We start from the raw sequence: 16,797 nt of genomic DNA, 5'->3' as shown, positions 1-16,797 counted from the left end.
TGTTATATCTCAGGTACACCCATCAATCTTGAAACTAATATTATTCAAATGATTACACTGGAGGAACATATAAAATAGGCCTTCTAGAATGATTCAGAACCCTGAAAAGGAGTAGGTATGTGATAAAGTAAGTAAACCAACTCCAAAAGTTCCATAAAAGTACTTTTTGTTCATTTCGGAATATTTTTTTAGTAAAATAGTAAACAATCAGGAAAGTGCATGAGAGAGCGACGAGCTCAGGGGCGCACCCACCCCCTGGGGTGCACCGTGTGAGCTCATGACTCCCCCGTGGGCTTTCTCGACTCCGTTTTCTTCCAGATTACTTGTCCTGCATCGGAAAAATTTATTATATATACTCCTCACTGTTTTGACCACCGTATTGCAAGTTTCTTCTTTGTTCTTGTTTCAGGCTATTTGTATTACAGATCTAGATCGCCATGTCGCCCCCAAGCTCGTCCAAGGACGTCATCAACCCTTACCTCCCAGAGGTGATGAAGCACCCTCAAACCATGGAGCTTCATGAGGGGGTTTTCCAGATCCGGGACATCCAAGGACAGAAGGATGGAAGCGAGAAGGCCAGGCTTGAAGTAGTGGAGCAGCAGATCTTCAAGTCCTGAGCACAAGTTGGACACCAGGGATATTGGGGAGGACATCTTCAAGCTTCAAGACTGAATTGATAATCTCCGAGCACAAATCTATTATCTACAAATGCAAAACGGTGAGTACGAGTCCAGATTCAAGAAGATGAGTTTGGCTGCAGATTTCAGGATTTCGGAGACGCGTTCAACCTTCTATGATGGGAAGCCTATGCCTTGGAAGACGGAGGAAAAGCCTACTACTTCATCACCATCACCGCCAAAGAAAGACACTTGAGTACACGGGTATGGGCACCACCCTTGGCTTGTTCCAAGCTTGGGGGAGGTGCCCCGATATCGTATCACCATCACTTTTACCATCGTTATCCATCTTAGTTCGATCCCTAGTTATTTCATGATTTAGATTAATAAAGTTTTTGTATGATTTAGTTTGAGTGCTTGTTTCGTGATCTATTTATCTGTTTAATCGAGTGTGAGAGTTTTTTACTATACACAGTAGGGCAAACTCCCCACTACATTTTTATTAGTTATAAAAGTATAGTACAAGGCTTGAGCTAAGCCAGGAAAAGGAATGAAGGGCAAGAAAGAAAGAAGCTAAAAGAAAAGAAACTACTAAAAGAAAGAAAATAAAAAACACTTTACAACTGAAGGCTATCTAACCAACTATTGAACACCCCTGCATAGCTTTGTTTTATCCTGAATCTAAGGAGTTGAAGCTCTAACATGTAAGTGTCTCTCCACCTGAGGATGTTGGCTTTAATGTTTTGGAATATGTGGTTATTCCTTGTGATCCAAGTGGCCTAGGGCACTAGAATTATGATCTCCATAAAGAAGGGCACATGAAGTTTTTCCTTTAAATTAGCATAGGCCTCCATGACAGAATTTTTTTTTTGCCTGGAGGGGCACATGAGGTCCCAACACTGTGAGGCAAATGGGATGTCCATAATAAGTGTTGTAGTGTTTCTTCCTATTGGCAACTCAGAGTAGCACACTTGTAGTTGTCCAAGTGGATATTTTTTCTTCCTAGTAAATTCCTGGTGTTTGGCCTATCATGCAGTAGTCTCTATAAAAACACCTTATGCTTGGGTTGGCAATAACATTTCCAGATCCATTGAAATTGCCAATGTACCACTTTTACTACAATCATAATTTTGTATGCTTTAGCCACAGAAAACTTTGCATTACCCCAGATGTAGCTCCATGTATCTGTGCGGTCCCTGTATCCAGTTCTCCTTAGTGTGTCACATATTTCCTCCATCATTTCAAATTCCTCAAAAGCTTGTTCAGTGAGAGGTAGATGAAATAAGTATTTTAGGTATTCATGCTGTAAAACCTTATGAATAGAGAGGTTTTGGTCTTTACAAAGGAAAAAAGATGGGGGAACACATGATGAAGGCATGCTGAGTACCAGAGGTCAGACCAGAAGAAATCACTTTTACCATCTCCCATGCATAGTGCATTTTGCCAAGGATTTAAAACTCTCCACTAGTCTCAAGTTGCATTTCCACCAAAATGACCCCTCCCGATTAGTACCATGCAATTGACCATCATCATAGTATGATTCCCAAATGAGGTGGACCCATGGAATGTTTTCTCTGTTGTAGAATTTATGCAGGTTCTTGAGGAGCAGGGCTTGATTTTGCACAAAGATGTTCATGACTCCAAGTCCTGCTTGATTTTTTGGTCTGCAAACAGTGGTCCGAGCTACCATACCAGGTTTGTGGTCTTCCTAATCAGGGTCCAAAGGCAGTGTCTCAAATATTTGTTCACTTGTGACTTGATGGTTACTAGTACATCAAGACATCCATGAAGTAGATGATGAGAGAATTCAGAACTGATTGGACCAAAAGGAGTTGTCAAGCAAGAGTCATGAAAGTTGACAAACGTACCAATTTCTTTGCCACTCTGTTAACTAGAGGGAGACATTGTTCAACTATTGGTTTGTAAAGCCCCAGAGGCATGCCAAGGTAGTTGAATGGAAATGCGCCTTTCTTGTTATTTAGGGTGTTGTCAGGATTTCCATTTTCTCATCAGTCACATTTATAGGAATGAGACTTGACTTTGCGCAATTGACCTTTAGACCAGTGGCATCAGCAGAAGTGTTGAGCAGAGCTTTGAGACAATGTTGTTGTTTAGCAGCAGCCTCCATGAGAATAAGAGTATCATCTGCATATTGCACTATTGGGAAATCAGGCCAATAGATCACTTGTAGTGGGGTGGAACAAAGTCCCAAACTCATGGCCTTATTCAGAACGGATTGAAGAAGATCAGCATCTTGCACAAGGAGGAGAGGAGAAAGAGGATCTCCTTGTCTCACACCTCTGATGCAATAGTTTTTTCCCAGGAACTCCATTAAGCACTATAGCACATGAGGCAGAAGTAAAAGCATTTTTATCTAACCAATCCACCTGTCCCCAAAGCCCTAAGAATACCTAAAATAGCTTGATGTTCAGTTATATCAAAAGCCTTTTCAAAGTACAATTTGAAAACCACCACCTCTCCTTTTGATTTGTGGCATTGGTGAAGATATTCATAAGCCCAACCCAAGCAGTCATGTATAGCTCTTTCCTTGAGAAAACCATACTGATTAGTATGAACCATCTTCAAGATCACTTTTGGAGCCTATTTGCAAGAAGCTTGGTGATAAGCTTGAGGCAACAGTTCAACAATAATATAGGCCTAAAGTCATTTCGAGTCAATGGAGTGGCCCTTTAGGAATAAGTGTGATGCATGAGGTGTATATGCTTTCCAGAGATACCTGGCCTTCATAAAAAGCATGGATCAGTCTGATTACATCATCCTTTATCATATCCCAACATGACTTGAAGAATTCATTATTAAACCCATTGGGCCCTGGAGAATTTTCATTTGGAAGCTCTTTGACTACATCATTAACCTCATCCTTAGTAAAATGATGCTCTAGGTTTGCAAAGACAGTACCATCAGTATGATTGTCATAATGTGAATTTAGATCAAAGTGCATTGTGGTTTTTCCGGAAGTTCTGAGTCTCTTTTCGAAGGCATCCCAAAGTATAGATGCTTTTCCAGCATGATCAAAGATCTCCACTTGTTCCTCATTTTTCAAAATGGCAATGTAATTACGTTTGTGATTTATAGATGCTTTAGTATGGAAAACCCTTGTATTCTCATCACCAATCTTCACCCCTTTAATTTTCCCTCTCTGTTTCCAGTAGATTTTTTATTTTTCAGCAGAAAAAGAAGGTGCTCTTTAAGTATCTGTCTACAGTTCCATTAATAATCTCCCAAATCTCTAAATTCCTCAAAAAGATCCAGTAGAAAGATCACTTCATGAATTGCAGCAATTTGTGTTTTGAGACAAGATAAGTTTATATCCCATTGCTTCAGATCTCTTCTCAAGTTCTTAGATTTGGCATTAATGCTTTTCGCAGCATCAAGATTACCCATGGGAAAGTTCCAAACTACAGCAACTACATGTTTAAAAGTGGAGTGCTGAAGACAAAAATTCTCAAATTTAAACACTCTGGCCTTGGGAATTGCAACACCAACTTTGATAACACAAGGTAAGTGATCTGGCATAGGCCTTGCAAAAGGGAGAGCAGTTGTGTCATGGTAAGCTGTCATCCAGGATGCAGAGGTAAAAAAACCCAGTCTAACTTGACTAGAAGAGGGCTCTCCTACATATTACTCCAAATAAATTACCTGGCATGGAGTGGAAGTTCAACCAATCCCAGGTTACTGATAGCTTCATTAAATAAGAGCATCTCATTAACATCTCCTCCAGGTCTGTTTCTATCTGTGGGTGCTCTAATGAAATTGAAATTCCCCATAAGAATCTAGGCAGTGTTAGTGGGTATATGAATATTGGAGAACCAGTTTATGAATTCCCGTTTATCTTCATGCGCACATGGGCCATAAATATTAGTGAGTATCCATGTCTGATTTGATAGCAAGCTAGTAAATTGGATAGGTATAGAAAATCTATTTTGTGATATCACCTCCTCATCAAAAAGAGATCCATTCCAAGACACAAGTAAAGCACCAGAAGTACTACTAGAGGGAAGGAAGGCAAATTTATTAAGTCTATTGGGGCATAAATTCCTGATCTAAGCAGAATAAAAGTCCCCTCTTTTAGTTTCTTGCAAGCATAGCACAAGCACTTTCTTCTATCTTTTATCCCAATGCAAGACATTTATCCAAAGAATTGATGCCTCTTATATTCCAGTTCAGAATGTTCCAACTTTTATTTTTATTATTCATGGGAAACCAATTTAAGAGGGAGCCATAAACCAAGCACCATCACTTGGCATTCATGCACAAAAAGCTTCGTATAGCACAACCATGTTCCACAAACATCCAACAGGTCCAAAGAACATAAAGCCAATAGATAACTGTGGGTACACATAGTAAAGTGCCAGAGATTACATAAATGGTTATTACATCCAAAAGTGGGTACACATAGTAAAGGGCATAACTTGCTAGTGACCCACCCCCAGCAGTATTATCTATGTTGTGCATCGACATTAGGTACTAGTAGCTTGGTCATCTTTTCCCTTGGCTAGGGTCACCCTAGCCAGCTCTTGATCTGTTTTCCTCTTAGCTTTAGTGGATATCTTTTCCTGAAGATCCAAATAAGCCACCTTGCAAAAAGAGGTAGTGAGGTTTTTAACCACATTTTTTTTGAACAATGGGGGGGGGTACAACATTACAAGGCAGGCATTTGTTATTGGAACAAGAACCTCTTTTAAAACCAGCATTATCTTTTTTGATCTTGTCACTCCTTCTTACCTCTGTTTCCACTAGAGGTGTGTTCCCTCCCCTTCTCTTCTTAGTATTTTCTGTACGAAAGGGCTACAGGAGAGCCATGGATGTAGTGTCTTGATGGTTGTAGGAGTCCCCAGCATTTTACTTGTTGATATCAGCTTGTGCCTGCTCTGCAGCAGTCATCTGGTAGACATGAGCCTGAGAGGTGGAGCATTTATTAGGTGTGTGATATAAAATAGCCTATTCAATTCCATCAACCATAGATAGAAGTTCCCACATAGGGGATTTCAGCATATGAATTATCCAACCCTAATTTATCAGGTGTCATAAGAAGGTGCACAATAAAATTGAACCAACTTACTGGGATGCTAGTAGAGAGAGAGAGAGAGAGTTGCTTCCATCCAGAGGTTTATCTGCAAAGTGTTTATTTCGGATCATCAATCCTTCTTCTGATGTAGCAGTTTCCTTGTTAGCAACAACATTGAGTTGAATATTTTTAAGTCCCAAAAGAGAGGCTTCAAAATTAAAGTGGTCTTGAATTTGCTCCACCCAATTACCTTCTTTACCAACAGAGAGGCCCTCAGGGTTTGGTACTGGGTTCAAACTACCCCTTGTTGTGTTGACATGAGCATAATCCATGAGACCCACTGCAGCAGAAGTTGTTTCAGGCATTTGCAAAGGCTCAGCTAGTGCATTATTCAGAGCTGCCAAGGACTCAACAGAAACTTGAACATCTTCAGACAATGGTTGAGGGAGCATGCCAATAGCAGCAACAGTATTATTCAGAATTGGAGTAACATACTCCATTGCTGCCACAGTTGTTTCAATTGCAGCAATTTCCACTGCTACAGCCTGCAGGTGCAACAATAGTATCTGTGAGTGGAGCAGTTAATTCCATCTTTGCCACTGGTAGAGTAGGAAGCATAACATGTTCATGCATGTCTTCTTCAGGGTAAGCTTGCATCAACATTTCAAGCCCATTACCCACAACCTGCAACTATGGAACAACCTGATTGACTTCCTCACTAGCATCTGAAAGGGGGGCAACTGACAGTGTCCTGGACTAGGGGGTACTCACCACGTCATCTCCCGACCAGCTGGATCGGGCTGAGGACCCCTGTGGCGGTTCACTTATGGGCCACTTCGGGTAGCCCATGCCGCATACAAGGAGGATTCCACAAGACTTGGCGCCCAAGACAAGGACTCCTGTAAACCCTAGGCCTCCGGTGTGTTATATAAACCGAGGTCAGGCTAGTCAATAGATAATCTAATATTCATTATAAAAATCTCAAGGTAGATACATGTAATCTGTATTACACCCCATATGAATACAATCAAAAGCAGGACGTAGGGTTTTACCTCCATCAAGAGGGGCCGAACCTAGGTAAAATCATGTGTCCATGTTACCATCGCTCCAAGACGCCTAGCTTAGGACCCCTACTACGAGATATGCTGGATATAGAACTGACATTGATGCTTTCATTGAGAGCCTGCTAGCAGTCGCCACGGAGCGATGGGAATTCGGATCATCTCCGACGCGATCTACGCATCGAAGCCGAGCTTTATGGTCGACGTTGGCATCTTTGTCACCGGCTCGACTGATCACCTCGGCTGGACCGAGGACCGCGCTCCATGTCAGATCATCAAGATTAGACGGATACTTTCATCATCATCTCAAATCTCAACCGAGACCATGGAAAAGTCATCCATGGATCCTGGGGGCTCATCGTCAACATTGCCCTCATGCGATTGCACCATTTTTCTGTACATCAGACTTGTTTTTTCTGCCACCATCTCCTTGGGAATCAATTTGATGAACCCTTTGCTGCAATTGTGTGAAATTGAGTATACGACAACCCTCTAAAATTTCGTCACCTTCCGATGGAGGAATCTCCGGCGGTCTATGATATACCGGAGGCCTGTCGAGTTTGGACGGGAATCTGGACGAGTTTAGGGCGTGGTCTCTAGAGCCTAGCTCAAAGGTTATTTGGAAGATCCAACCGTTCATCTTCTACAGAATTTCCATATCTACCACCTCTCAAAATTTGGCTCAATCCGACCGTTCAAACTCCGGGAACCTTCCGATTAGTGCATCACTTTCGGGATCTGTTTTCTGCGCGAATACGAATCCGACCCGAGTTCATCTTTTTTCATGAATGAGATATTGGACGACCTTTTTGGAAGAATCTCTTTCTAGGGTATTGCGTCTTGTTTCTAAACACATGCTCAGAAATTTAGCTCATTTTTGGAGGTAATCTTCACCGCCGTGTCGGTGTCAAACCAGCCCTTACTCCACGTCTGCCGACCAGCGCTAGACAGATCGTCGCTTCATCAAGCCGAGCCTAATCTTATCGGATCATCAGCTCGGCAAGCCGAACAAGAGTTCGGCATCGCGATGGCTAAATCATCATCAACACCATCGCCCCACAGTCAGGCGCACCGACATCGCCGCTCGGTCACTTCATCAATCCGACATTGACCACGTCACAAGTTATGCCAGCGTCGGCATGGCCGAGCCGTAGCTTCTTCAAACCGATGTCTGCCATGCCGAACCGCCTCAACACCTCGGCTAACACGGCGGCTACAACTTCACCTTATCGACCTGCTTCGTCACCTCGGCTGGACCGGGAGCTTCGCCATCTCTTCATCAACCTACTCCGGAGATTTCGGCATCACCAGCCGACCAGCTTCGTCATGTCAGCTGGACCGGGGGCTTCGCTTCGCCGCGTCCCGGCCGAGCACGCACACACAACATCAAGCTAGCGCTGGCACTAGTATTATTACTAGATGCAAATCCATGAACGCCTGCATGTGTCTCTTTGGATTGCTACAGCAAATAAACCAGGTGCTATCATTCCTACTATTTTTTGCTTGCACAGGCTTATTTTCCCTGAGGAATATTACACTGGTTTGTTCCACCCTCTGTACACAGGACTGTCAAATGATGCCCGCATTAACAATGATTGGGTGATGGTTCGGTCAGTTTCCCGTCCGCAATTCGGCGAACACCACATCGGGAACTAGGACCGCCCTGAGAATTCAGGCTTTGTCACGCCGACGCCCCGCATCGACATTGGCTTCGACGCCAGGCCACATCTATTTAAAAATTAAATTGCGTAAATTAATTATGTGAGGATTTTTGATATATTTATATTATTTATTTTTTGGACTGCACTATTTTACACGTGTAGGTAATCGACTTCAACTGCGTCACGCGGTCACTTCGGCAAGCCGACGTCATCATCCCAATCGGCATAAATCGGCTCGTGTGATCACCTCATTGGTCGAATTGCCATACCGACATATTCAGTTGCCTTGGGGATTTCTTCATCGCTGAGAGAGCTTTACCTCATTGAGTGTTCGACACACGGGCCATATTTCTTTTCTTACTCGCTTTGCATAAATTATTAATTATGCAACGATTTTTTTAATTTATTATTATTACTATTATCTTTGGCTTGCACTATTTTCTATGCACAGGTAAATGATCCAGGTTGGGTAGCGTTGTCACCTCGGCATACCGACGTATTACGCTACCTCGGCTGGACCGGTGGCTTCGTCATGAATTCATTAAAGCACGTCATGGTCTTCGGCATCATACTGTTGGCCTGCTCCGTCGCCTCGGTCGGACTGGGTGTTCCACCTCGTCACATTGGCCGTGCTATGTCACCACTTCGGCATGCCGAGCTCTTTGCTCCACCACCTCGGGACCGGCTTGGGGGCTGGGACCTCATCCCGTCGTAAGCTCGGGCTGCGCATCGACACTGAGCTCATTAACCAGCTAAGTCGCTTCCATGCTCAGTTTTTTTAATTCTCGTTCGGTTCGACCAAACTTTATATTTATGTTAAACAAAAAACTTAGTTTGTTAAAAACGTTATTTGTTAAAAACACGTCCTTTACCCAAGTGAACTGGGGGCTCTTAAATTTGTATGAGCCGTTCTGTAATAATTTTTTTCTTCCTCATCGTTGCAAAGTCTTTTTCTACCACTCCTTTCTCGACTCGAGTGTGTGGTCAATAGTCGGATAGCCTGTTATCTCTCTAATGTCGCTCGAGTTTAGTTCGCTAAACTGGCCTAACAAGTAGTACTCCGCCTTCAGGATAGGAGGTTGCAGCCGTAGGCTGACCCGCTTGAACTCTTGCGATCGGATGTGTCATATTAATGCACGATAGAAGCACAAAAATAAGACCAATTTTTGGATTGGCACCAAATGACTTGATTTAGTACGGGCGTAAAGTTTTTACTGAAGTTTTTGGTTTTCCAAGCCTTTGGCACTTTTAAACTATTTGTGTGTTTCCAGCATAAGTCTCGCAGTGCAACGCCGGACACCTTTAGAGATTCGGAAAAAACATTCTCGGATATTGCTATATATGCATCGGTTTCGAATTGTGTCTTCGGTCAATAGTTGGGTTGTCCGACTCCTGTGCTTGCCTCCTATGTTTCGCTTTGTTCGGCTAGGTGTGCAAAGGGAGAACCACTGTGATTGTGCTTCCAGCTCGAATGGTTTAGCACCTCAGTGGAGAAAGCCAAAAACTGATTGACACAATGGGCGTAAATTGGTCAGCGATCCGATGATGGTGTCAAACTATAGATCGATACTGATTATTCTGTGTTAAATGATGGGCCTTTCATAACATTGGCCGAAGTGTTAATGGCTAGACTTCGGTCGGTGCCGAACACTAACCGAGGGCTCATAGCTAGCTTCGCCAGTTTAAAGCTCCTATGACTAAGTGAAAGTTATAAAGCCCGCATATCTGATTGCCTTGTTTCCGCTAACACAACCACCTCCGGGCAGCGAGATGTCGGCTAAGGGTTGTTTTGCTACTGCGGAAACACCCTACGTAGTATATACAAAGGGGTAGAAGCCAACGATGGGCCACTTTCAACAGATAAACGGTCGCAACGGAGTCAAAATAAACATATATCATCAGTGTTTGTATTCATTATACAAGCGTTGCCTTCCGTAATTATCATTATAAAGCCATAAATATGCATCAAATTTGACTTAAGATTTTGGCCAAGCTGGGTTGCCTGGCTCCTGTGTTTAACCCTACGTTCCCGATTGTTCGGCTAGGGGATAATGGGAGCACCTTTGTGATTGTTACTTCCGGGTCATCCGGATTAGTACCTCAGGCTGGGTGAAGCCGAAAGCTAGCTATCTTAATAATATAATTGGTCGGCAATGACGGAAGTGAAAATTTTGGTTCATAAAGACCATAGAGTTCGGGAACTTTCCCGACACTAAATCCTCGATGTTTTCCTCCCACATCGATCAGAGGTGAGGTTTCAAGATCACGATCAGCATGAAAACCCAAAGAAAGGAACCGATAGCGAGACTATTTTCTTCGGAAGATGCTTCTTACGTTAGAAAGTAATATAACATATATGTTCGTGTACCTTTGTTTATAAAACGACATGGTCGGATTGCCTTGTTTGTCATAAATGTTTGCCCTTAAAAGCTTTATAAAGTAGGACAAACACTCCCTGGCTACTATCCGAGGAGGTTGAAGCCGATGGTCGGTCATCAAAGTTTCATACAATGTGGATCCGAGCATTAATAATGTAGAGTACTTGGATACGAAGAATCATTACACATAATTTGTGATTTTACTCCGAATATTGATCCTTAATTTGGCCACCCGTGCCCACATTAAGGCTCGGGGGATACTTGGCTTCGGGCTTATCATTTACTAATATTAAAGGGGCACATTGATCCCCTGATCTGGTGTTGCCACCCGACCAGTGTCTCGGGGGCTACTGCATTGCCTGTTCAATACAGAAAATTCAAAGTGCACAGTGTTCGGCTTGACCGAACTATGGGCAAACGTGTCTTCGGACAACAATAGGTACCATCTGGGACTTATCCGGCATCAAGCTAATATATTACAGCGACTTCTCAAAACCCTCTCTCAAGGGCCCGTCCGCCGATCACTATCTCCTCTAATGTGCATCTCGGATTTTGGCCGACACACACCTAGAGGGCTACTGGCTATATATCTCGTCAGCAAATAAATTGCATCTATCGGAAATAAAATCCACAAAGAATCAGCCCAAGCCCGAGGTAGTACATTACCTCGGAAGCAAGTCCGGCATCAAACTCGGCTGCGAGCGGCTGGCTCCATAGAGAACTTTTTCAGCGTTAAGCTTGGGTAACCTCCTTCAAACTTTTTTAAACACGAGGTAATCTGTGACACTTCGGATACATTCCAGTGTTGGAGCTCGAAAGCGGTCCGGCGTTGGTGTTCGTCTGCAAAAGATACCTCCGATGCAGTCCGGCCTTGGAGCTCAGACACAAGAGGACACCGCCGCACAGGAACAACTTCAAACCCGAGGTGTGGCATCAAAAATAACAAAGCATTTCTAAAGACCGAAAACTTAACGTGGCTCCTCAGATACCCGACATGTAAACTCTTCGGATTCACTTCAGCGATCCTCAAGATCGCAGATGAGAAGATTTGTTTAACCAATTTTCAAGACCGACAGCCGAAGATGAAGAATAGTTCGGAAGAATCGAGGAGAGTCCCCAACTTGAAGACCGGTTCAGGGGGCTACTGACGGTGTCCTGAACTAGGGGGTACTCACCACGTCGTCTCCCAACTAGCTGGATCGGGCCGAGGACCCCCATGGAGGTTCATGGGCCACTTCGGGTAGCCCATGCCGTATACAAGGAGGATTCCACAAGACTTGGCGCCTAAGACAAGGACTCCTCTAAACCCTAGGCCTCCGGTGTGTTATATAAATCGAGGCCAGCTAGTCAACAGATAACCTAATATTCATTAGAACGATCTCGTGGTAGATACATGTACTCTGTACTACACCCCATATGAATACAATCAAAAGCAGGACGTAGGGTTTTACCTCCATCAAGAGGGCCTGAACCTAGGTAAAATCATGTGTCCATGTTACCATCGCTCCAAGACGCCTAGCTTAGGACCCCTACTACGAGATATGCCGGATATAGAACCGACACAAGCAGGAACGAGGGCCAGAGCCCAGTAAGGCGTGGTTCTAGGAAGGCTCTAGCAATGTGGCCCAGATTGCCACAATAGTAGCAGATGATCAAGGAGTTTGAAAATTCCTCATTGGCGCTCCCTGTCCCTAGGTCGGGAGTAACATGATCACTAACCATGCGATCACTAATGTCGACATTAATACAATCATTAACACCAGGTGAATCATTGCCCGTTGAAGATTCCGGTAATTTAGCCAACCGGAGAAAAACTGATGGCAGGCCCGATGAATCCCGTCGGCGATCACCGTGGCCCAACGGAGAAGGGGGCTGATGGGAAGATCTATTCACTAGAGTCCAAGAATCTTGCTCTTCTTTGTAGAAAATTAATTCCTCCCAATGCCAATTCGGACCTCCTTCACCCCAAAGGTTAAAAACAAGATCGAAATCCACTTCTGAAATATGACCAACATTGTAGATATCAAAACCTAGGGACTTGGAAGTCATAGAGAATTGAAAAGATCTTTCCTTGAGAAACTTGACTCTAAAACCTTGTGGGTAACCTCCAAAACACGCTTGTAACACAATGCCGACCATGTAGCAATCCAAGATAAATTGAGCACGACCAAAAGAGACCACAAGCTTGTACTCACATTGACAAAAACCAGGAGAGAAAACCACTGGATGTGCAAACTTTTGCTGCATGCCAAGTTGGAATCCCATACCTTGGGCAAAGTTGAGAGCGAGGGGAGCCATCGGGTAGCAGAGAGGGTGGTCGCCGGGGCCAGAGCGGCCACCGGCGAGGGATCGCCTAGGAGTCGCGTAGTCGAGTGTGAGAGTTATATAATAAAGAGTATTTTGACCTGTGATGCTTCAACTTTTTGTTTTAATCTTAGCAATAAAAAGAATAAAAGGTCATATACTAATCCCACGGAGAGTAATGACTTCACATAAAAGAAGTATAGTTGATAAAATTTGTTGGGAGTTAACAAACATAACATTGGTCATGATGCAATTCATGAAAACTAATAAAGGAAGAGAGGTCTCACATACAAATATACTATCTTGGACATCTTTTATGATTGTGATCCCCTATCAAATATTCTATGCTTGATCAAATATTTGACGTTGGACAAGGAAGACAAAATAATAAGTTATGTTTGCTTATATTCACATAGACGTTATATTGTCATGGATCCTCTAACATGTGGTCCTTGCTTATAATCTTTTGCTAGCCAAAATTCATAGTAAGTAGAGATACTACTTGTAGAACCAAAACCCTAGAACCCAGTTTCTTTTCATGAGTGCCCATCATATCTACCTATGGATTGAATAAGATCCTTGAAGTAACTTGTCATCGGCACATAAAGTAATAAAAATTACTTGTAAATATGTATGATCTTTTATTGTAAGAGAAAATAAGCTTTATACTATCTTGTGATGGTAAAGAAATAAAAGCGATAGACTGCATAATAGAGGTTGCTATCACAAGGGGCAATATAAAGTTACATTCCTTTCCATTAAGATCTTGCACATCCAAAAATAAAAAGTGCATGACAACCTCTGCTTTCCTCTATGAAGGGCCTATCTTATACTTTTTGGTATTTACTTTTATGCAGGAGTCAATTATGTTCATTCCTATTCCATTCTTGTTTATTCTCCACTTGGCAAGCATCATGTGGTAGGGGAAGATCCAAACACATATATCCAGTTGGATGTAGGTAATCATGAATTATTATTGTTGACATTATCCTTGAGGTAAATAAGTTTGGAGGTGAAAACTATAAACCCCCATTTTCCTATGTGTTTGACTGAAACTTTTGCTCCATAAATATGCCATGAGTGTCATCAATCAGAGAAGACTAAATGATAGCTGGGTATGTGAACTTTCTAAACAAAGCTCTTATATGGACTCTTTCTAAAAATATGATAAACGACAATTGTTTCAATGACTGAGATCAGAATTTGTTAGTTTCCAATGAAGTTCATGGTTCATACTTTAGCATGTGAATGAATTATTACTTTATCACGAGAACTTTTATGATAATATGTTGCTGCTATGATAATGATCATGATGCTTTCATGTTCGTATTTTGTTTTATCGACACCTCTCTCTCTCTCTCTAAACATGTGGTTATGATTATTGAGTTTGGCTTTCGCTTGAGGACAAGCGAGGTCTAAGCTTGGGGGAGTTGATACATCCATTTTGCATCATGTTTTCCTATTGTTATTTATTATGTTTTGGGTCATTATTTAACTTTATGATGCAATACCAATGCCTTTTCTCTCTTACTTTGCAAGTTTCACATCAAGAGGGAGATTGCCGGTAGCCGGAATTCCAGACATGAAAAAGCTAGAACAGAGATAGATATTCTCCAGAACTCCAAATGACCTCAAAATTTATAGAGAATTATTTTGGAATATATAAAAAATATTGGCGGAAGAAATACCAGGAGGGGGCCCACCACAGAGTGACGAGCTCAGGGACGCACCAGCCTAGGGCGCGCCCTATGAGCTCATGGGCCCACCAGTGAGCCTCCGGTGCCATTCTTCTACTATATGAGGCTATTTTCCCTAGAAAAAAATAAGAAGACTTTCTGGGTGAAGCGCCGCCGTCTCGAGGCGGAACCTGGGAGGATCACTTTTGCTCCCGAGTGGAGCGATTCCACTAGGGAAACTTCCCTTCGGGAGGGGGAAATTGAAGCCATCGACATCACCAACGATCCTCTCATGTGGGAGGACCAATCTTCATTAACATATTCACAAACACTATCTCCTCTCAAACCCTAGTTCATCTCTTGTATTCAATCTTTGTCCCAAAACCTCAGATTGGTACATGTGGGTTGCTAGCACTATTGATTACATCTTGTAGTTGATGCTAGTTGCTTTATTTGGTTGAAGATTAAATATTCAGATCCTCAAGCATACTCAATACACCTTTGATCTTGAACATGAATATGATTTGTGAGTAGTTACTTTTGTTCTTGCGGACATGGGAGAAGTCTTGTTATAAGTAATCATGTGAAGTTGGTATTCGTTCGATATTTTGATGATATTTATGTTGTTCTTCGTTTAGTGGTGTCATGCGAATGTCGAATACATGACACTTCACCATACATGGGCCTAAGGGAAGGCATTTGGGAGTGATAAGTAGATGATGGGTTACGAGAGTGACATAAGCTTAAACCCTAGTTTATGCGTTATTCCGTAAGGGGCTGATTTGGATTCATATGTTTCATGGTATTGTTAGATTTATCTTAATTCTTATTTCATAGTTGTGGATGCTTGCGAGACGGGGTAATCATAAGAGGTTGCTTTTTCAAGTAAGAACAACACCCTAGCACCGGTCCACCCACATATCAAATGATCAAAGTAGTGAACGCGAATCAACTAAACATGATGAACGTGACTAGATGACAATTCTTATGTGTCATTGAGAACGCTTTGCTTTAGATAAGAGAACTTTTTGGCTTGTCCGTTGCTATAAAAGGATTGGGCCACCTTGCAACACTTTGTTACTATTGCTATTTGTCACTTGTTACGAATTATCCTACCAGAAAACTATATGTTACCTCTACTTTCAGTACTTGCAGACAATACCTTGCTGAAAACCGCTTATTATTTCTTTTTGCTCCTCGTTGGGTTCGGCACTCTTAGTTACCGAAAGGAGTACGATTGATCCCCCATACTTGTGGTCATAAGGTCCCCAAAAATATCGACCTTGAGTACTGGAAGATGTACTTCGACGAGTCAATGACGATGTAATGACTCGGGGATGGAGTGGTCCTTGTCTCCCCAAGAGGTAACAAAATGTACTACATTCGACAACTCCATTTTAAGGACTCCAACAATGTGGCAAAATATGAAGCTCTCCTTTACAGGCTCCGAATAGCGGTCTCCATGGACATTCATAGCCTCATCTGTCGGGGTAACTCCGACCTCGTGGTCCAACAGGTCATGAAGATGTTTGTCACAAAAGATTCTAAAATGGCAGTGTATTGCGCTGCCGTCCGGGAACTCGAAGGAAAGTTCGATAGGCTAGAACTTCCTCACATAAAATGAGATGACGACATTGCAGCTAATTATTTGGTGCGCGTTAGATCATAAAGAGAGCTTGTACCAGATGAGACCTTCCTGTAAATACTCCATAAGCCCCCAATCGAGATTCAAGACAGCGAAGAGGTCGCATCGAGCTCTAGTGCACCCGACGCTGCATCCCGAACGACAGCTCGCCACCCGAAGACAAATATGAAGAGACCATACTAGCAGTCCTGACCCAAGATTGGACCCAACCATTACTAACCTATATGGCTAAAGGTGAGCTCCCACAAGAAAAAAATGGAGGCCCGTCACATCGCTCGTCGCTCCAAAGCTTACACAATCATCAACGGCCAGCTCTACAAGCGCAGCCAAGTGAGCGTTTTTTAGCGCCGCGTCACTGAAGAAGAGGGCAAGAAGCTACTGCAATATATATACGCGGGGGCTTGCAAGCATCACGCAGGCCCCAAA

The sequence above is a fragment of the Triticum urartu genome, chromosome 4A (genome assembly GCF_056163025.1).
Source record: "Triticum urartu cultivar PI428250 chromosome 4A, HENAU_Tu73, whole genome shotgun sequence".
NCBI lineage: Eukaryota > Viridiplantae > Streptophyta > Magnoliopsida > Poales > Poaceae > Triticum > Triticum urartu.
Note: the sequence above shows the minus strand (reverse complement) of the source record.